The following is a 24293-nucleotide window of genomic DNA, read 5'->3' on the forward strand; positions in this document are numbered from 1 at the left end:
CTTCCTGGTCCTGGTAGGGTGAGACAAGAAAGATCCACCACCAGGCTGGTGCTAGCCAATCTTTCCTGGCATCACCTTTCTGCCCAAGCTTCCAGGGTCTTACTACTCCCTTCAGGGACCATGAATCCCTGCTCAGCAGCCCACACTATCAGAATCAAAGATGTGGGAGACATTCTTGCTCCCATCAGGAACAAAATGGAAAAAGTCATCCTTAGCATTTCACCCAAAAAGCTTAGTCATCAAGTCTCCATTGGCTGCTCCTGCTGCCAAGGGAGTTTGGGCACTGGGGCTGCCACCCAGTTCCACCAGTTCCTGAGGATCCCCTCCCCCGTCTGTGCCTCAGTTTTTGAGTCCCCAAGGTGCTTGCTCTTGGTGGCACACCTTTGACATTTAAGATTTCTTGGCATTCTAGATGGTGATGGTGCATGCCTTTAATCCCAGCACTCGGGAGGCAGAGGCAGGCGTTTCTCTGGGAGTTCGAGGTCAACCTGGTCTACAAGAGCTAGTTCCAGGACAACCAGAGCTGTTACACAGAGAAACCCTGTCTTGGAAAAAAAAAGGGGGGGGGATTACTATCTTTTTATGTCCCAATTTTCCCTCCCAAATTGTCTTGTAGCATTATTGAGAATATCTCTCTCTCTCTCTCTCTCTCTCTCTCTCTCTCTCTCTCTCTGTGTGTGTGTGTGTGTGTGTGTGTGTGTGTGTGTGTGTGTGTGTGTGTGTTTCATTGATATGTATAGAAGGGATTTCCATTGAAAGCGATAAATAAGCCAGGTGTGGTGGACATCTGTCATCCCAGCACTCGGGAGGTGGGGGCGGAGAATCTGAAATCGGAGGTCAGTCTGCCACTACTGAGTTTCCAGGTCAGCCCTAGCTACTATGTGAAGCCCAGTCCAAAAAAAAAATGGTACCGCATAGAGTGGGGGAAATCTCATCACATCTCTTTGCGTGAGGGTGTGTGAGTGTATATAAGCATGTGGAGGCTAAGAGGACCCCACGGACGCTACTTCTCAGTTACCATCCACCTTGGTTTTGAAACAGGGTCTCCCATTTTCACTTGTTAGCTACACACTGGTTGGCTGGAAAACTCCAGGGATCCCTGTCTCCACCTTCTTAGTGCTGGGATTACAAGTGTATACTGCCGTAACCACGCAGTTTTTTGCATGAGTTCCTGGGATAGAAGTCAGGTCCTCTCCTGCCTGAGAGCTGCCGTGTGTCTATCTAGTGGGCATCTCCCTATGTAACCGGTCCATGAATTGCTGCGATCACCCTGCCTCAGCCTCCTGTGTACTAGAATGGCAGGTGTATGTCAGCACTCCCAGCTGAGAGCTGTAACCATCTGTAGATCTTTTAAGAAATTGACTTTCAGGATGGAATGCAGGTCACCAAAGCCCAGTGACAAAGCTACACACACACACACACACACACGCACACACGCACACACACACAGAGAGAGAGAGAGAGAGAGAGAGAGAGAGAGAGAGAGAGAGAGAGAGAGAGTTCCTGGCAGGGGGTGGGCATGAAGAATCAGTCACATGACCAGAGTGAAACACACCTGACAAAAATTCTCATTCTGTCCTCCCCACTGCCTATGGACAAGTTATTTGTTCTTTCTGAATCTTGCCGTTCTCATCTGTAAAATGGGAACAATACTGGCATCTAGCCCTTTAAGGTCTTTGTAAAGGATAAATGCCACCCTGTGAACTAACCGTAAACTAAGAGTCACTCAGCGCCAAGCCTAGAGTAAGCGTCCACAAACCTTACCCTGGGCCCATCTGCCCCCTCCTCACATTGTCCCAGAGTTCACCCTGGGGAACCAACGACTTTATTGGACCTACTTAAAACGCATGAGTGAGGGGGTAACTGACAGGACTGTGGGGGACCCCAAAACATTCATAGCAAGGAGTCTTTACCCAGCTTAAATGAGGATTTCCCTATAACTATACAAATGGAGCCCCCATTTAATTAACTCTCCCTAGACTATACACTCTAGGACAGTGGTTCTCAACCTTCCTGGTGCTGTGACCCTTTAATACAGTTCCTCCGTTGAGGTGACCCCCAACCATAAAATTATTTTCATTGCTACTTCATAACTGTAATTTTGCCACTGTTATGAATCATAATGTAAATGTTTTTGAAGCTAGAGGGTTGGTGGGGGGGTGTGACCCACAGGTTGATAACCACTGCTCTAGCACTTTTGAGATCCCATAGACAACCCAAAGCTAGGGCCAAATGGCATACAAATAGCCCCTGGGAGCAGTGGTTGGGATCTCAGAAGAGAGTTCAATGGCCCTCCTGGAATGGAACACCGGCAGTTAACAAGCACACTCCTGCTCACGAGCACAACTGATCTGATTAAGAGGGCAGCTGTTTTGCACATGTTTTACAAGTCATGTTTTACAAGGAGTTAACACATATCAAAGATGGGACCTGGAGGGAAGAGGAGTCAGGGACTGCCTCCTCAGGATACAAAGACATCAAGAACTGGAGGAAAGTAGTAGACTTTGGGGATCAGGGTGAAGGTGACATTTCTCACTGTCCTCACCAACTGCAGCTATGGCAAGAGCTCCAAGTTAAGGCAGAAACTGGGCCACAGGTCTGGACACTTGTTTAGCTTTTATTGTATAAATAGAACATACATAAATGTGTAACACACACACGCACATACACATTTTCTAGTAAAGTAAGGACTGGGGACTTGGCTAAACAACAGAGCCTAGAATCCCCCAGTGAGGGGCTGGGGTGTGGCTCAGTGATAGAGCCCCTGCCTAGAATCCCCCAGTGAGGGGCTGGGGTGTGACTCAGTGGTAGAGCCCCTGCCTAGAATCCCCCAGTGAGGGGCTGGGGTGTGACTCAGTGGTGGAGCACCTGCCTAGAATCCCCCAGTGAGGGGCTGGGTGTGGCTCAGTGGTGGAGCACCTGCCTAAAATCCCCCAGTGAGGGGCTCAGGGCATAGCTCAGTGGTGGAGCCCCTGCCTAGAATCCCCCAGTGAGGGGCTCAGGGCATAGCTCAGTGGTGGAGCCCCTGCCTGCTATGCACAAGACCCTGGCTCCATCCCAGTCATAAAGAGATGTTTTGCCAATTGCAGAATGGAGGCTGAAATCAACACAGAACAAAATGAATGGCAGGGACTTGGTTTCATCACACATTTGAAGCTGCAGTTAGCACTGAGCATTGTCCCCAGTCTGTAGAAATACAGCCCTGAAGGAGAGAATAACTTCCTTGCTTTGCCTGGCTTTGGGATTCTGTGAGGTACATGCGACACCAGACAGTTGGGACAATCTCAGCAAACACTGCACAATCGGGACGGTTCTCCCTCTTCCTTTGTTTGGTCTTATTTTGTTTTCCATTGACTGGCAGATCTACTCACAGTACTGCAGACAGTCAGGAGCAGACAGCAATGAAGGGGTCTACCAGGCTCTGAACAAAGTAATTGGAAATTTTAAAAAAGAAAACTCAGACCATGGAAATGGACTACCCAATAAAGGCATTTTGGGCCAAGTCTGATGACCTGTGTTCAATCCCCAGGCCCAACAGGGTACAGGACAAAAAAAATCTGACCCCTAAAAGTTATCTTCTGACACACGTCATCCTGACACACGTTATCCTGACACACGTTATCGTGACACATGTTATCCTGACACATGTTATCCTGACACATGTTATCCTCTGACACACGTTATCCTGACACACGTTATCTTCTGACACACGTTATCCTCTGACACACGTTATCCTGACACATGTTATCCTCTGACACATGTTATCTTCTGACACACGTTATCCTCTGACACATGTTATCTTCTGACACACGTTATCCTCTGACACACGTTATCCTCTGACACACGTTATCCTGACACACGTTATCCTCTGACACACGTTATCCTGACACACGTTATCCTCTGACACACGTTATCCTCTGACACACGTTATCCTGACACACGTTATCCTGACACACGTTATCCTGACACACGTTATCCTGACACACGTTATCCTCTGATACACGTTATCCTCTGATACACGTTATCCTCTGACACACGTTATCCTCTGACACACGTTATCCTGACACACGTTATCCTGACACACGTCATTCTCTGACACATTATCCTGACACACGTTATCCTGACACACGTTATCCTGACACACGTTATCCTCTGACACACGTTATCCTGACACACGTTATCCTGACACACGTTATCCTCTGACACACGTTATCCTGACACACGTTATCCTCTGACACACGTTATCCTCTGACACACGTTATCCTGACACACGTTATCCTGACACACGTTATCCTGACACACGTTATCTTCTGACACACGTTATCCTCTGACACACGTTATCCTGACACACGTTATCCTCTGACACGCGTTATCCTCTGACACACGTTATCCTGACACACGTTATCCTCTGACACACGTTATCCTCTGACACACGTTATACTGACACACGTTATCCTGACACACGTTATCCTCTGACACACGTTATCCTGACACACGTTATCCTCTGACACACGTTATCCTGACACACGTTATCCTCTGACACACGTTATCCTCTGACACACGTTATCCTCTGACACACGTTATCCTGAAACACGTTATCCTCTGACACACGTTATCCTCTGACACACGTTATCCTGACACACGTTATCCTCTGACACACGTTATCCTCTGACACACGTTATCCTCTGACACACGTTATCCTCTGACACACGTTATCCTGAAACACGTTATCCTCTGACACACGTTATCCTCTGACACACGTTATCCTGACACACGTTATCCTGACACACGTTATCCTCTGACACACGTTATCCTGACACACGTTATCCTGACACACGTTATCCTCTGACACACGTTATCCTGACACACGTTATCCTCTGACACACGTTATCCTCTGACACACGTTATCCTCTGACACACGTTATCCTGAAACACGTTATCCTCTGACACACGTTATCCTCTGACACACGTTATCCTGACACACATTATCCTGACACACGTTATCCTGACACACGTTATCCTCTGATACACGTTATCCTCTGATACACGTTATCCTCTGACACACGTTATCCTCTGACACACGTTATCCTGACACACGTTATCCTGACACACGTCATTCTCTGACACACGTCATCCTGACACACGTTATCCTGACACACGTTATCCTGACACACGTTATCCTCTGACACACGTTATCCTGACACACGTTATCCTGACACACGTTATCCTCTGACACACGTTATCCTGACACACGTTATCCTCTGACACACGTTATCCTCTGACACACGTTATCCTCTGACACACGTTATCCTGAAACACGTTATCCTCTGACACACGTTATCCTCTGACACACGTTATCCTGACACACGTTATCCTGACACACGTTATCCTGACACACGTTATCCTGACACACGTTATCCTCTGATACACGTTATCCTCTGATACACGTTATCCTCTGACACACGTTATCCTCTGACACACGTTATCCTGACACACGTTATCCTGACACACGTCATTCTCTGACACACGTTATCCTGACACACGTTATCCTGACACACGTTATCCTGACACACGTTATCCTCTGACACACGTTATCCTGACACATGTTATCCTGACACACGTTATCCTCTGACACACGTTATCCTGACACACGTTATCCTCTGACACACGTTATCCTCTGACACACGTTATCCTGACACACGTTATCCTGACACACGTTATCCTGACACACGTTATCTTCTGACACACGTTATCCTCTGACACACGTTATCCTGACACACGTTATCCTCTGACACGCGTTATCCTCTGACACACGTTATCCTGACACACGTTATCCTCTGACACACGTTATCTTCTGACACACGTTATACTGACACACGTTATCCTGACACACGTTATCCTCTGACACACGTTATCTTGACACACGTTATCCTCTGACACACGTTATCCTGACACACGTTATCCTCTGACACACGTTATCCTCTGACACACGTTATCCTCTGACACACGTTATCCTGAAACACGTTATCCTCTGACACACGTTATCCTCTGACACACGTTATCCTGACACACGTTATCCTCTGACACACGTTATCCTCTGACACACGTTATCCTCTGACACACGTTATCCTCTGACACACGTTATCCTGAAACACGTTATCCTCTGACACACGTTATCCTCTGACACACGTTATCCTGAAACACGTTATCTTCTGACACACGTTATACTGACACACGTTATACTGACACACGTTATCCTGACACACGTTATCCTCTGACACACGTTATCCTCTGACACACGTTATCCTGACACACGTCATCCTGACACACGTCATCCTGACACACGTTATCCTCTGACACACGTTATCCTGACACACGTTATCCTCTGACACACGTTATCCTGACACACGTTATCCTGACACACGTCATCCTGACACACGTCTTCCTGAAACACGTTATCCTGACACACGTTATCTTCTGACACACGTTATCCTCTGACACACGTTATCCTGACACACGTTATCCTCTGACACACGTTATCCTCTGACACACGTTATCCTGACACACGTTATCCTCTGACACACGTTATCTTCTGACACACGTTATCCTCTGACACACGTTATCCTGACACACGTTATCCTCTGATACACGTTATCCTCTGACACACGTTATCCTCTGACACACGTTATCCTGACACACGTTATCCTGACACACGTCATTCTCTGACACACGTTATCCTGACACACGTTATCCTGACACACGTTATCCTGACACACGTTATCCTCTGACACACGTTATCCTGACACACGTTATCCTGACACACGTTATCCTCTGACACACGTTATCCTGACACACGTTATCCTCTGACACACGTTATCCTCTGACACACGTTATCCTGACACACGTTATCCTGACACACGTTATCCTGACACACGTTATCTTCTGACACACGTTATCCTCTGACACACGTTATCCTGACACACGTTATCCTCTGACACACGTTATCCTCTGACACACGTTATCCTGACACACGTCATCCTGACACACGTCATCCTGACACACGTCATCCTCTGACACACGTTATCCTGACACACGTTATCCTCTGACACACGTTATCCTGACACACGTTATCCTGACACACGTCATCCTGACACACGTCTTCCTGACACACGTCATCCTGACACACGTTATCTTCTGACACACGTTATCCTCTGACACACGTTATCCTGACACACGTTATCCTCTGACACACGTTATCCTCTGAAACACGTTATCCTGACACACGTTATCCTCTGACACACGTTATCTTCTGACACACGTTATCCTCTGACACACGTTATCCTGACACACGTTATCCTCTGATACACGTTATCCTCTGACACACGTTATCCTCTGACACACGTTATCCTGACACACGTTATCCTGACACACGTCATTATCTGACACACGTTATCCTGACACACGTTATCCTGACACACGTTATCCTGACACACGTTATCCTCTGACACACGTTATCCTGACACACGTTATCCTGACACACGTTATCCTCTGACACACGTTATCCTGACACACGTTATCCTCTGACACACGTTATCCTCTGACACATGTTATCCTGACACACGTTATCCTGACACACGTTATCCTGACACACGTTATCTTCTGACACACGTTATCCTCTGACACACGTTATCCTGACACACGTTATCCTCTGACACACGTTATCCTCTGACACACGTTATCCTGACACACGTTATCCTCTGACACACGTTATCTTCTGACACACGTTATACTGACACACGTTATCCTGACACACGTTATCCTGACACACGTTATCCTCTGACACACGTTATCTTCTGACACACGTTATACTGACACACGTTATCCTGAAACACGTTATCCTCTGACACATGTTATCCTCTGACACACGTTATCCTGACACACGTTATCCTTACACAAGTTATCCTCTGACACACGTTATCCTGACACAAGTTATCCTCTGACACACGTTATCCTCTGACACACGTTATCCTGACACACGTTATCCTGACACACGTTATCCTGACACACGTTATCCTCTGACACGCGTTATCCTCTGACACACGTTATCCTGACACACGTTATCCTCTGACACACGTTATCTTCTGACACACGTTATACTGACACACGTTATCCTGACACACGTTATCCTCTGACACACGTTATCTTGACACACGTTATCCTCTGACACACGTTATCCTGACACACGTTATCCTCTGACACACGTTATCCTCTGACACACGTTATCCTCTGACACACGTTATCCTGAAACACGTTATCCTCTGACACACGTTATCCTCTGACACACGTTATCCTGACACACGTTATCCTCTGACACACGTTATCCTCTGACACACGTTATCCTCTGACACACGTTATCCTCTGACACACGTTATCCTGAAACACGTTATCCTCTGACACACGTTATCCTCTGACACACGTTATCCTGAAACACGTTATCTTCTGACACACGTTATACTGACACACGTTATACTGACACACGTTATCCTGACACACGTTATCCTCTGACACACGTTATCCTCTGACACACGTTATCCTGACACACGTCATCCTGACACACGTCATCCTGACACACGTTATCCTCTGACACACGTTATCCTGACACACGTTATCCTCTGACACACGTTATCCTGACACACGTTATCCTGACACACGTCATCCTGACACACGTCTTCCTGAAACACGTTATCCTGACACACGTTATCTTCTGACACACGTTATCCTCTGACACACGTTATCCTGACACACGTTATCCTCTGACACACGTTATCCTCTGACACACGTTATCCTGACACACGTTATCCTCTGACACACGTTATCTTCTGACACACGTTATCCTCTGACACACGTTATCCTGACACACGTTATCCTCTGATACACGTTATCCTCTGACACACGTTATCCTCTGACACACGTTATCCTGACACACGTTATCCTGACACACGTCATTCTCTGACACACGTTATCCTGACACACGTTATCCTGACACACGTTATCCTGACACACGTTATCCTCTGACACACGTTATCCTGACACACGTTATCCTGACACACGTTATCCTCTGACACACGTTATCCTGACACACGTTATCCTCTGACACACGTTATCCTCTGACACACGTTATCCTGACACACGTTATCCTGACACACGTTATCCTGACACACGTTATCTTCTGACACACGTTATCCTCTGACACACGTTATCCTGACACACGTTATCCTCTGACACACGTTATCCTCTGACACACGTTATCCTGACACACGTCATCCTGACACACGTCATCCTGACACACGTCATCCTCTGACACACGTTATCCTGACACACGTTATCCTCTGACACACGTTATCCTGACACACGTTATCCTGACACACGTCATCCTGACACACGTCTTCCTGACACACGTCATCCTGACACACGTTATCTTCTGACACACGTTATCCTCTGACACACGTTATCCTGACACACGTTATCCTCTGACACACGTTATCCTCTGAAACACGTTATCCTGACACACGTTATCCTCTGACACACGTTATCTTCTGACACACGTTATCCTCTGACACACGTTATCCTGACACACGTTATCCTCTGATACACGTTATCCTCTGACACACGTTATCCTCTGACACACGTTATCCTGACACACGTTATCCTGACACACGTCATTATCTGACACACGTTATCCTGACACACGTTATCCTGACACACGTTATCCTGACACACGTTATCCTCTGACACACGTTATCCTGACACACGTTATCCTGACACACGTTATCCTCTGACACACGTTATCCTGACACACGTTATCCTCTGACACACGTTATCCTCTGACACATGTTATCCTGACACACGTTATCCTGACACACGTTATCCTGACACACGTTATCTTCTGACACACGTTATCCTCTGACACACGTTATCCTGACACACGTTATCCTCTGACACACGTTATCCTCTGACACACGTTATCCTGACACACGTTATCCTCTGACACACGTTATCTTCTGACACACGTTATACTGACACACGTTATCCTGACACACGTTATCCTGACACACGTTATCCTCTGACACACGTTATCTTCTGACACACGTTATACTGACACACGTTATCCTGAAACACGTTATCCTCTGACACATGTTATCCTCTGACACACGTTATCCTGACACACGTTATCCTTACACAAGTTATCCTCTGACACACGTTATCCTGACACAAGTTATCCTCTGACACACGTTATCCTCTGACACACGTTATCCTGACACACGTTATCCTGACACACGTTATCCTGACACACGTTATCTTCTGACACACGTTATCCTCTGACACACGTTATCCTGACACACGTTATCCTCTGACACACGTTATCCTCTGACACACGTTATCCTGACACACGTTATCCTCTGACACACGTTATCTTCTGACACACGTTATACTGACACACGTTATCCTGACACACGTTATCCTGACACACGTTATCCTCTGACACACGTTATCTTCTGACACACGTTATACTGACACACGTTATCCTGAAACACGTTATCCTCTGACACACGTTATCCTGACACACGTTATCCTCTGACACACGTTATCCTGACACACGTCATCCTGACACACGTCATCCTGACACACGTTATCCTCTGACACACGTTATCCTGACACACGTTATCCTCTGACACACGTTATCCTGACACACGTTATCCTGACACACGTCATCCTGACACACGTCTTCCTGACACACGTTATCCTGACACACGTTATCTTCTGACACACGTTATCCTCTGACACACGTTATCCTCTGACACACGTCTTCCTGACACACGTTATCCTGACACACGTTATCTTCTGACACACGTTATCCTCTGACACACGTTATCCTGACACACGTTATCCTCTGACACACGTTATCCTCTGACACACGTTATCCTGACACACGTTATCCTCTGACACACGTTATCTTCTGACACACGTTATCCTGACACACGTTATCCTGACACACGTTATCCTCTGACACACGTTATCCTGACACACGTTATCCTGACACACGTTATCCTGACACACGTTATCCTCTGACACACGTTATCCTCTGACACACGTTATCCTCTGACCCCCACGCGTGTGCCAGAGCACAGGTCCTGGCGTGAACATGAGTTAAGCAGGAACCTGTGTTGCTGTGACATGATGGAAGTCCTCAGTGTCATGCCCAGATCCTGCCTCCTCTTTTGCCCTCACTCTTTGTCTTCATCTCTCGCCCTATCCCTCCCAACCTCTCTGCTCTGATCATGCTTCTCTCATGGCCAGATTCGGTCTGCTGGCCATGTTCAGTCAACTTTCCCGCTCTGCTCCAGACCATTCCAGACGCCTCTGGCTGTGCTCTCCTTCATGTTTATAATAAAAACCTTCATACCATGGAGCGGTCATGTCTTCAGGTCATACACTCAGGAGGTCATCAACACTGGATTCCAAGTAGGACACAGGAAGTGAGTTTGTCTAGATGCTTATGTAGGGAGAGATTAATTAAGAAGCTACTCGGCTTGGAAAGGTGGCTCGGTGGGTATAATGTCTGCTGTGCAATAGTGAGGACCTCAGTTCTGATCCCCAGAGCCCATGTATCATGTCTGTAACCTCAATGAGACTCCTACCATGAGATGGGAGACGAAGACAAGAGAATTCCTGCAGGATCACAGGGCAGCTAGCCTGGTGGACACTGCAGCTAGCACCAGAAGACAGACTCTGTCTCAAAAAAGACAGAAGGCTGGGAACTCTTGCCTCCACCCTACACAAACACAAATGTATAAGTGTCTACATAAATACACATGAAGACTGTACATTCACACTTACCCAAATGTTTATGTACTTACACAAACACACATGAGAACCATACACATATACATACGCACGCAGATGTATATGCACATACACAAACACACATAAAGACCATACACACACAAATGTTTATGCACCTACACAAACACACATGAAGACCATGCACACACACACAAATGTGTTTGCATTTACACAAACACACATGAAGACCAAACACACACATATGCATACACACAAACATACATGCACCTATACAAACACACATGAAGACTATACACACACACACAAATGTACATGCACTTATGCAAATACGCATGAAAGCTGTATTTAAATTTTTTTCTGGTTTGGTTTTTGTCCAGTTTTCACTTAAAATTATTTTATTTCTATTGATGTACATGTGTTTATATGTTTGTGGTGCCTGAGGAGACCAGCGAGGATGTTTGGTCCCCTGGAGCTGGCGTTACAGACTGTTGTGAACCACCCAACATGGTTGCTGGGAACAGAATTCAGGTCTTCTGCAAGAGCAGCAAGCACTCTTAACTGCTGAACCAACTCCTCAGTCCTGTTATGTTCTGTCCTTTTTAACTTAGGGGGCATGCTCACACATGACACACAGTGAAGGTCAGAGGACAGCTTGTAGGAGGGGTTAGTTCTTTCCGTCCTCCATGTTAGTTCCACAAGACTACTCTGTGACAAGACAGTTAGTGAAGGGGCTATATGGGCACAAATGCAGACAATTTTTTTAACTTCTAAAATAAAGTGTCATAGCACATACCAGGAATCCCAGTGCTTAGGAGGCTGAGGCAGGAGGATTGCTACAGTTGAGGTCAACTTGGGATATATAGCAAGACTGTGTATACAAAACAAAGAAGAAGAAGTAGGGAGGGGAGGAGAGAGGGGATGTGGAGAAAGAAGAGGAGGAGAAGAGGAGAAATGGGGGGAGGTGCTGTGGGAACTCCTTCAGCCAATAGCCTTTAAGACACTTGCCCACTTGGGGCATGGTCTTATGTACTATAAATGCAGACAAAAAGCATGTGCAGCCCTCTTAGCTGCTGGATTCAGTTCCAGTTCCCAGCGCACGCAGAGGGCTGCAGATCGCTACCCTTTCTGTGAGTTTATCCCCAAATAAATAAACCTTATTATACTCCATTCTGGATTATTGTGGAACTCTTTTATACGCCAACAAATTGGCACCCAGCATGGAGCCCAAACCCATGACCCTGAGATTAAGAGTCTCATGCTCTACCGACTGAGCTACATCAGGGGAAGGAAGAGAATAAGAGGACGAAAACTTATTACTTACCTTAAGACTGCGTGAATTCCTTCTCCTCCTCCCTCAACCACCCAAGTGCTGGGACTATAGGCATATGCCCTCACTTGCAGATAGAAATGCTTTTCCTAGGTGCATCTGGAAGTTTTCATCCATGCTCACATGGTGAAGACTGTTTTCCTTCACCACAGCTTGAGGTCTGTGTTACAGTCCCAGTACCAGCATGCTTGGCACGGTATTAATTTCAGTGGAATAATAAATTCACACATTCAGCCTTCTTCTCAGTAATTAAAAAAGGGAAACAGAATCCAAAAATCCAAAATGACATAGTGATTGTGTGTTTTTGCGTATATATGTGTTGTATGTGTACAAGGATATGCTTATACATGAGCCCATGTGTGTGCCCATGGAGACCAGAGAAGGACACCAGATGCCCTTTCTCTCTCTCTCTCTCTCTCTCTCTCTCTCTCTCTCTCTCTCTCTCTCTCCCCCCCCTCCCTCTCACTCTCACTCTCCCTTATTCCTTGAGGAAGAGCAGCTACCAAAACCTGGGCCTCATGGGAGATTTTTGCCCAGGGAAGTCACGACATCCTGGGGTTATATGCACACATGGGAACATGCCTGAGTGCTGAACTCAGAACTCAGTTCCTGCAGACATTGCTGCCCATTGAGCCATCTCTCCATACTCCCCCCACCCCCACCCAGTCCATATTGTTTCTAAAAAACATCATACAGGGCCAGTGAGATGGCTCAGTGGGGGGAAAGTGCTCACCGTGCAAGCCTATTGGCCTGAATTTGATCCCTGGAACCCTCATCAAGGTAGATGGAGAAAACCAACTCCACAAAGTTGTTCTCTGATCTACAGACACACACACACACACACACACACACAATGGCATGAGTCCATACATGTTGCACACAATTACAATAACAACAATAAATATTTAAATTTTAAAAACATTTTTGTAAAGGAGGGGACGAAGGAATAGTGGGTTTTCTTGTGGAAGAAGGCATTTTACTTTTTGATTGCTTTTTTGGGGTTTCCTGCATGTGTGTTTGTTTTTGCTTTTACATGCAGAAGGATTCAGCAAATTAATGTACAAGACATAATGGAAATTTAGAATCATTATTTTTCAACCTCAAAAGTAGTAACTGATGTGTGCAAAAATTATCCATGGATGCAAACATCATGGGTAGGGAGTTACCTACTGGCTATCTATTACTTAAAGTTCTCTGCTGCAGAGTTACCTTTAAATTGTCTAATGGTTGGGATGAAAGAGAAGAGAGAAGGGGAGAGAAAAAGAGAGAACAGGTGAGAGTATTTGTGTAACCTCCCAAAGTTTAAAATGCACGGGTATCAAAAAAATAAAAATAATTTCAAAACAGTGACGGGGCTGGAGGGTTAAAAGCACTTGCTACTCTTCCAGAGAACCTGAGTTCAGCTCCCACACCCATATAAGTTCTTACTACAAAAGCCTGTATGCCACAAAACTGGAAAATGCAAAAGAAATGAACATTTTTTTAGATAAGTACCATATACCAAAGCTAAACCAAGACCAGGTGAACGATCTAAATAGACCTGTTAGTCGCGAAGAATTAGAAACTGTTATCAAAAATCTCCCTTCCAAAAAAAGTCCAGGACCAGGTGGTTTCAATGCAGAATTCTACCAGAACTTCCAAGAAGAGCTAATACCTATACTCCTTAATGTATTTCACAATATAGAAACAGAAGAGTCATTGCCAAATTCCTTTTATGAAGCTACAGTTACCCTGATACCAAAACCACACAAAGACCCAACCAAGAAAGAGAATTACAGGCCTATCTCACTCATGAATATCGACGCAAAAATTCACAATAAAATACTGGCAAACCGAATCCAAGAACACACTAGAAAAATTATCCACCATGATCAAGTAGGCTTCATCCCAGAGATGCAGGGCTGGTTCAACATACGAAAATCTATCAATGTAATCCACCATATAAATAAACTGAAAGAAAAAAACCATATGATCATTTCATTAGATGCTGAAAAAGCATTTGACAAAATTCAACACCCCTTTATGATAAAAGTCTTGGAGAGATTAGGGATACAAGAGTCATACCTAAATATAATAAAAGCTATTTACAGCAAGCCGACAGCTAACATTAAATTAAATGGAGAAAAACTCAAAGCCATCCCACTAAAATCAGGAACACGACAAGGCTGTCCACTCTCTCCATACCTCTTCAATATAGTGCTTGAAGTTCTAGCAATAGCAATAGGACAACATAAGGGGATCAAGGGGATTCACATAGGAAAAGAAGAAGTTAAGCTCTTGTTATTTGCAGATGATATGATAGTATACATAAGCGACCCCAAAAACTCTACCAAAGAACTCCTACAGCTGATAAACACCTTTAGTAATGTGGCAGGATACAAGATCAACTCCAAAAAATCAGTGGCCTTCCTATACACTAAGGATAAGGAAACAGAGGAAAATTAGAGAAGCATCACCTTTCACGATAGCCACAAATAGCATAAAATATCTTGGGGTAACTCTGACCAAGGATGTGAAAGATCTATTTGACAAGAACTTTAAGTCTTTGAAGAAAGAAATTGAAGAGGACACCAGAAAATGGAAGGATCTCCCTTGCTCCTGGATTGGGAGGATCAACATAGTAAAAATGGCAATTCTACCAAAAGCAATCTATAGATTCAATGCAATCCCCATCAAAATCCCATCAAAATTCTTCACAGATCTGGAGAAGACAATAATCAACTTTATATGGAAAAATAAAAAACCCAGGATAGCCAAAACAATCTTATACAACAAAGGATCGTCTGGAGGCATTACCATCCCTGACTTCAAACTCTACTACAGAGCTACAGTATTAAAAACAGCTTGGTATTGGCATAAAAACAAAGAAGTCGACCAATGGAATCAAATAGAAGACCCAGACATTAACCCACAAATCTATGAACACCTGATTTTCGATAAAGGAGCTAAAAGTATACAATGGAAAAAAGAGAGCATCTTCAACAAATTGTGCTGGCACAACTGGATGTCAACCTGTAGAAGAATGCAAATAGATCCATATCTATCACCATTTCACAAAACTCAAGTCCAAATGGATTAAAGACCTCAATATCAGTCCGAACACAGTGAACCTGATAGAAGAGAAAGTGGGAAGTACTCTACAACACATGGGCACAGGAGACCACTTCCTACGTATAACCCCAGCAGCACAGACATTAAGGGCCTCATTGAATAAATGGGACCTCCTGAGACTGAGAAGCTTCTGTAAAGCAAAGGACACTGTCGCTAAGACACAAAGGAAACCCACTGACTGGGAGAAGATCTTCACCAACCCCGCAACTGACAAAGGTCTGATCTCCAAAATATATAAAGATCTCAAGAAACTAGACCATAAAAGGCTAATCAACTCAATTATAAAATGGGGCATTGAGCTGAACAGAGAATTCTCAACAGAAGAAGTTCAAATGGCCAAAAGACACTTAAGGTCATGCTCAACTTCCTTAGCGATCAGGGAAATGCAAATCAAGACAACTTTAAGATACCATCTTACACCTATCAGAATGGCTAAAATAAAAAACACCAATGATAGCCTTTGTTGGAGAGGTTGTGGGAAAAGGGGTACACTCATCCATTGCTGGTGGGAATGCAAACTTGTGCAACCACTTTGGAAAGCAGTGTGGCAGTTTCTCAGGATATTCGGGATCAACTTACCCCTGGACCCTGCAATACCACTCTTGGGAATATACCCAAGAGAGGCCTTATCATACAACAAAAGTATATGCTCTACGATGTTCATAGCAGCATTGTTTGTGATAGCCAGAACCTGGAAACAACCTAGATGCCCTTCAATGGAAGAATGGATGAAGAAAGTATGGAATATATACATATTAGAGTACTACTCAGCAGTAAAAAACAAGGGCTTCTTGAATTTTGCATGCAAATGGATAGAAATAGAAAACACTATCCTGAATGAGGTAAGCCAGACCCAAAAAGAGGAACATGGGATGTACTCACTCATATTTGGTTTCTAGCCATAAACCAAGGATATTGAGCCTATAATTAGTGATCCTAGAGAAGCTAAATAAGGAGAACCCAAAGAAAAACATATAGGCATCCTCCTGAATATTAACCTTCAGCAGGAGATGAAAGGAGACAGAGACAGAGACCCACATTGGAGCACCGGACATAAATCTCAAGGTCCAAATCAGGAGCAGAAGGAGAGAGAGCACGAGCAAGGAACTCAGGACTGCAAGGGGTGCACCCATACACTGAGACAATGGGGATGTTCTACTGGGAACTCACCAAGGCCAGCTGGCCTGGGTCTGAAAAAGCCTGGGATAAAACCAGACTCTCTGAACATAGCGGACAGTGAGGACTACTGAGAACTCAAGAACAATGGCAATGGGTTTCTGATCCTACTGCACACACTGGCTTTGTGGGAGCCTAGGCAGTTTGGATGCTCAACTTACTAGACCTGGTTGGAGGTGGGTGGTCCTTGGACTTCCCACAGGACATGGAACCCTGATTGCTTTTCGGGCTGGGGGGGGGACTTAATTGGGGGAGGGAGCGGGAAATGGGAGGCGGTGGCGGGGAAGAGACAGAAATCTTTAATAAATAAAAAATTTTAAAAAAAACACCAATGATAGCCTTTGCTGGAGAGGTTGTGGAAAAAGGGGTACACTCATCCATTGCTGGTGGGAATGCGAACTTGTGCAACCACTCTGGAAAGCAGTGTGGTGGTTTCTCAGGATATTCGGGATCAACCTACCCCTGGACCCACCAATACCACTCTTGAGAATATACCCAAGAGAGGCCCTATCATACAACAAAAGTATATGTTCAACTATGTTCATAGCAGCACTGTTTGTAATAGCCAGAACCTGGAAACAACTTAGATGCCCTTCAATGGAAGAATGGATGAAGAAAGTATGGAATACATACATATTAGAGTACTACTCAGCAGTAAAAAACAAGGGCTTCTTGAATTTTGCATGCAAATGGATAGAAATAGAAAACACTATCCTGAATGAGGTAAGCCAGACCCAAAAAGAGGAACATGGGATGTACTCACTCATATTTGGTTTCTAGCCATAAACCAAGGATATTGAGCCTATAATTAGTGATCCTAGAGAAGCTAAATAAGGAGAACCCAAAGAAAAACATATAGGCATCCTCCTGAATATTAACCTTCAGCAGGAGATGAAAGGAGACAGAGACATAGACCCACATTGGAGCACGGGACATAAATCTCAAGGTCCAAATCAGGAGCAGAAGGAGAGAGAGCACGAGCAAGGAACTCAGGACTGCAAGGGGTGTACCCACACACTGAGACAATGGGGATGTTCTACTGGGAACTCACCAAGGCCAGCTGGCCTGGGTCTGAAAAAGCCTGGGATAAAACCAGACTCGCTGAACATAGCGGACAGTGAGGACTACTGAGAACTCAAGAACAATGGCAATGGGTTTCTGATCCTACTGCACACACTGGCTTTGTGGGAGCCTAGGCAGTTTGGATGCTCAACTTACTAGACCTGGATGGAGGTGGGTGGTCCTTGGACTTCCCACAGGTCAGGGAACCCTGATTGCTCCTCGGGCTGATGAGGTAGGGAGACTTGATTGGGGGAGGGGGATGGAAATGGGAGGCGGTGGTGGGGAGGAGGCAGAAAACTTTAATAAATAAATAAATTATAAAAAAATAAAAATAAATAAACCACATTAAAAGACAAAAAAGGTGGCTTGCAATTGCCCGTTTTTTCCAGCTCCTGGGGAATCTAATGCCCTCTTTTGGTCACTGAGGGCACTGCACTTACAGGCATGCATATGCACACACACATATGCCCATATCATAAATAATAATTTTTAAATTGAAGTAAATCTTTAAAACACGCAGGTACTATCTGGTCTCTTACAGAGCTGTGTGCCTGCCTCTGAATTTGGTAAAAGATGCCCGGAGGATAGGCGTGTTAGTTTACCATTATGGTGGCAAATAGCTGAGACACAGTGACTTTAAAAAGCTAGAGGTCTGTGCTTTGGCCCACAGTTTTAGAGGTTTGTGTCCATGGCTGCTATGGTCCTGTTGCTTTAGGTTTGTGTCAAACAAAGCTATCATGGTGGCCAAGGATGCCTGCTTACTTCATGGCCAAGTATGAAAGAGTAAGAGATGGGGACTGGGGGTGTGGCTCAGTGGGTAGAGCACTTACCTAGTGCGAATGAAGCCCCAGGTACCATCCCCAGCATCACATTAAACAGGAATGGTTATGTGAGCCTCTAATCCCAGCACTCCCGAGGCAGAGGCAGGAGGTTTTGAAGTTCAAGGTCATCCTTAGCTGCACAGTAGGTTCAAGGCCATCCCGTCTCAAAAGAGGAGGAAAAAGAAACAGAAGTTGTGAGATGGCTCAGCGTGTAAGAACTCTTGCTAAGCAAGCACGAGGACATGAGTTCAGATCCCAGCACCTGGGTAAAAAGTCAAGTGTGGCCTTGCGTCTCCTGTAATCAGCTGTGGGTGGGAAGGGGAAGAAACAAGGGCTTTGCTGGGGCTTGATGGCCACCAGGGTCGCTCCAGACTCAATGAGAGCTTCCGTTTTGAAGACACAGGCAAAGAGGGATTGAGTAGAATGCCCACGGCCTCCTCTAACTTCCATGAATACCTCCGTACACACGTACACACACACCATCCACACAGACGCACACACACACAGACACGCACACACATGCCATAGTATCACACAGTGGGACAGTGATTCCACAGTTACATTTTCGTGATTATATAATTTACCAAGGTCTATCAGGGTGTCTCGGGGACAGTCGACTGGGGGAAAGGAAGAAGAGAATACAAGCAGAGGGTTAGGCAGGTCTAGGCATCGTGGGAACCTCAAGAGGAGCCTGGACTAGGAGGATCTTTGCGAATCTGAGGCCAGCCTGGGCTACACAGCATGACACACTGGGAAAAAAACAAGAGTTGAGCAAAAGTAAAGCATCCTTGTTTTGCAGAGGAAGAGGCCCAATAGAAACAACTGCATTTCGAAGTGTTTAACTGGAAGAATGCAAGTTCAAACGTGTGAAACTGTGAACCGACTTTATAATTAAAGTGGAACTGCAATGTGCACACAGTATATATTAGAATTCACCAGAGAGGGAAAAAAATGAAAAGAGCATATAATTTCAAAAGACAAATACATATAAAATTCACTTTTAAAAAGACAAGTGTACCGGGCTAGGTACAAGAAATGTAATAAAATAAAATGACTGCCGGCAGCCACTCACTGAGGGGAAGATGTTGCTGGAGGACCCCCTGAGGAAGCATCCTGGTGCCCACCTGTCGTCCAGTGCACAGGAGGCTGAGGCAAGATGATCCTGAGTTGGAGGCAAGTCTGGGCTGCACAGCGAGTTCTGGGTTAACTTGGGTTACAGAGTCATCTCAAAAACAAAACTCAACTAAAAGAACACCAGTAATTAGCTGAGCAGTGGTGGCACATGCCTTTAATCCCGGCACTTGGGAGGCAGAGGCAGGCGAGTTCAAGGCCATCCTGGTCTACAAAGCAAGTTCCAGAATAGCCAGGACTGTTACACGGAAAAACCCTGTCTCGGGGGAAGAAGTAACTAATCTGGTAATGACTTAATTAGTTAGTCAATTAATGAATCGGTTAGTTTGTTAGTTAATTTAATTAGTTTTTTTGTTAGTTGGAAAATTAGTTATTTGGTGGTTGATTAGTTATTTAATTGACTATTTGTTAGTGAAAAGTGGAAAATTCCTTGTAAGACATGTTAAGAATTAGAATGCACGCGTCTTTGCATCGTTACATTGGTTTTATAAGAATGTATTTTAGGGGCAGGTGAGATGACTCGGGTGCTTGCCACCAAGCCTGACAAGAGTTCCATTCTGAAGCCCACAGAGTAGGAGAAAACTGACTTCTGCAAATTGTTCTCTGACCTTTACAGAAATGTATATAAGCACACACTCATTATTACATATATATGTGTATGTATATAATATATATTACACACATACATACACCATAAATGTAATATGTGTGAATATATATATGTATGTAATACTCTGTGTGTGTGTGTGTGTCTGTGTCTGTGTCTGTGTCTGTGCGCGTGTGTGTTTAAGGATGCATCTGGAGCTAGAGGAATGTCTCAGAAATTAAGAACATTGCTGCTTTTGCAAAAGTTCAATTCCCATCACCCAGGACAGAAGATTCACAACCTCCTGTAACTCTAGCCCCAAAGGATCTGGCACCCTCTACTGGTTTTAGCAGGCATTGCATACACGTGTACGTGTGTGTGTGTGTGTGTGTGTGTGTGTGTGTGTGTGTGTGTGTGTGTAAAAATTAAAATAAAAAAGCTGAAAGTGCATTTTACATATGTATCTGCAGAAAGATGTTCTTGGAAATATTGTGATTTCTGAAAGAATAGAAAAAAATACTGTTAATAAATATAATTCCTACTAAAATCTTCTCTTTTAATAAAATGGTTGAACATACCACAAGCAAGATTACAGGTAATAATGGTTCCTATGAAGTGAAGTGTAGAGATTCCAAACAAACTAACTAAAAAGAGGTCCTCTCAGCAGTGTTAAATGCACATATAGCCTCCTGTTTACAAGGAGCTTCAATGAAAAAGCTTTCCAGCCAGTTCTTTGGATTTATGATGTATGTGTGCACACTCACGCAACAAGTTGACTTTTCACTCTCAATATAATACTCAATAAATTCCATGAGAGATCCTACAATTTGTTATAAAATAGGATTTGTGTTATACGATGATGCGGAGCAACAGTGTGATTTGGGGGTTCAGGAACACATTTCCGATAAGTAAACCAGGTTAAGCTGTGATACGCCTTAAATTAGGAGAATTAAGTACAGCTCCCACTGAAAACATTTTGAGCATGTGGAGGGTTTATTAGGATGCGCAATGGCTGGTTTTAATTGTCAGCTTTACACAATTTAGAATCGCCTGGGAAGAGGGCATCGGTGGGGTATTGTTCTAGATCCGATTAATTTGTGAACACGTCTGAGGGGATTGTCTCAATTGTGTTCATTGAACTGGAAATGCCCTTCCTACGAGTGGGCAGCACCATTCCCTAGGCAGAGGATCCTGGAGTGTCTGAGCGTAAGAGCAACCTGAATCCAGACATCCGTGCATTAACCAGTTTCTCTCTGCTCCCGTCTGTGAGTGTGACTAGTCCTTCAAATTCCTGCCTTGATTTTCCCACCGGGATAGACTCTAACCTGGGACTGTGAGCCAAATAAACTCTCCCCTAAGTTGCCCTGTGTCGAGGTATTCTATCACAGCAATAAAAATGAAACTAGGGCAAGAGGGGAAGCCATTGTAAGTTGAAGAGCACCTGCCATCCCATGGCACAGAAGCTGCCCAATTTATATGTTTCTTTTTATATGCACAGAAAAACCAATTCTAGAAGAACATTAACTCAACTTTAGCAGTGGCATTCCATGGCCTGCAGAACTGGGCAAGGTATCTGTGTGTGTGTGTGTGTGTGTGTGTGTGTGTGTGTGTGTGTGTGTGTGTGTTGGGGATGTATATAAACAGTTTCTGTATTGCTACATTTTTACACAATAAAGAATTTGTTTGGTTTTTGGCCTGAATTTAATTTTAGTTTGGTCTTGGAAGTGTGGGGGATGCGGAGAGGTGAGGCCAGAGAAATGATTCAGCAGATTTAAGCATTTGCTTGCTCTTGCCAACACCTATGTTGAGCAGCTCACAACTACTGGTAAATCCAGTTCCAGGGATGCTAATGCACATACAAAAAAGTAGACACACACATACCCACAATTTTTTAATTAGTTGCTTTTTAAGGGGTCTGCCATGATGTGAGGTATCAAGTCCCCATTGCCCACCACCATGAACTCTGCCATATCATCCCAGGCAGAACTGACCACAATCCTTCAAACTGTGAACCAAAATGAAATCCTTTCTTAAGTTGTTTGTGGAAGGCGTTAACCATAGCAATGAGAAAAGTAACCTATATGCAACGCAAAGGAACTATTGACCAAGTGAAACTATGTATCAAAGCTCAGTAGAGCTTCCTGGCTGCTGAACAGTATCACATGCGGAGACAGTAAGATGCCCTGATACTGCTGGGCCATGAAAGCTCTCTTCACAACCTCCTAGATTTCATGCTCAGGTCTCACTGAACAGGGTCATTCCTAAATTGTCCCCTGATGTCGTACTTCCATTTCTATGGATGAGTTAACACACTGATGAGGAGCAGTTTAGGGGAAAAAGGCATTTATTCAGCTTCCAACTCCAGATGACAATCCACTGTAACTGAGAAGTTAGAGAGGCAGGAGCTTGAAGCAGCTCACTCTAGCATATTCACAGCCAAGCTCAGAGGGAAACAAATGCACCCAGGCAGACTACCTGCTAGCTCTTGCTCAGGCGGCTTTTTCCATTAACTACAGTTAGTATTTTGCCTAGGGAATGGTGCCGCCCACAGTGGGTTAGGACTTTCCATATCAGTTATCAAGTTAGACCTCTACAGGTGTGTACATACGACAACCTTATCTAGACAATCCTGCAATAAAGACTTTCTTCCCAAGGGATTCTAGGCTGTGTCAAGTTGACAGTTAAAAACTAACCCATCACACCCGCAGTCCTAAGGACAGTGGGTACCTGGGTTCTGTGAGTCACTTGTTGACTTGAGGGGATCATGAAAACCCCCCAAATTCATAACAAGTCTGTCAATCATGTAAGTGGCCTGAGAATCTAAACTTGACATCCTGCATTTGTGGGAACTATGCTAACAGTTTTGATTAATGTCAGAATCGAGTCACAGGAGACTTGCAGGGGCTGAAACAGAATAACAACCAGCTACTTCTTTTGAGGTAGACATAATAGTTTTCAGTGAAAGAATAGATACTGTAGACCACTTCATATAACAAGATGATGGATTATACAATGTAAATATCAGACAAAATATAGTTCAGGACAAGAGTTATTAAACAGGACAGAGAGTCATTTAGTCTGGGCAAAAAGTGCAGCCAACCATGTAGATTTCTAGAATGTACCATTCTGCAACAAATAACCTAACAAGGAATCAATTGGAATACTATTAGGAACCATATGGGAACTCACTTAAATATCAAGTTACAAAAATATG

The 24293-nt window shown here is 44.6% G+C and overlaps 1 protein-coding gene across 4 annotated transcripts in view; it reads right to left on the reverse strand.

The window, feature by feature from the left end:
• The window catches only part of Caln1 (calneuron 1), a 494314-nt gene that overhangs the window by 396693 nt on the left and 73328 nt on the right, over positions 1–24293 (reverse strand). The window lies entirely within an intron of this gene.

Source organism: Microtus pennsylvanicus, chromosome 1 (genome assembly GCF_037038515.1).
Source record: "Microtus pennsylvanicus isolate mMicPen1 chromosome 1, mMicPen1.hap1, whole genome shotgun sequence".
NCBI classification, from domain to species: Eukaryota; Metazoa; Chordata; class Mammalia; order Rodentia; family Cricetidae; genus Microtus; species Microtus pennsylvanicus.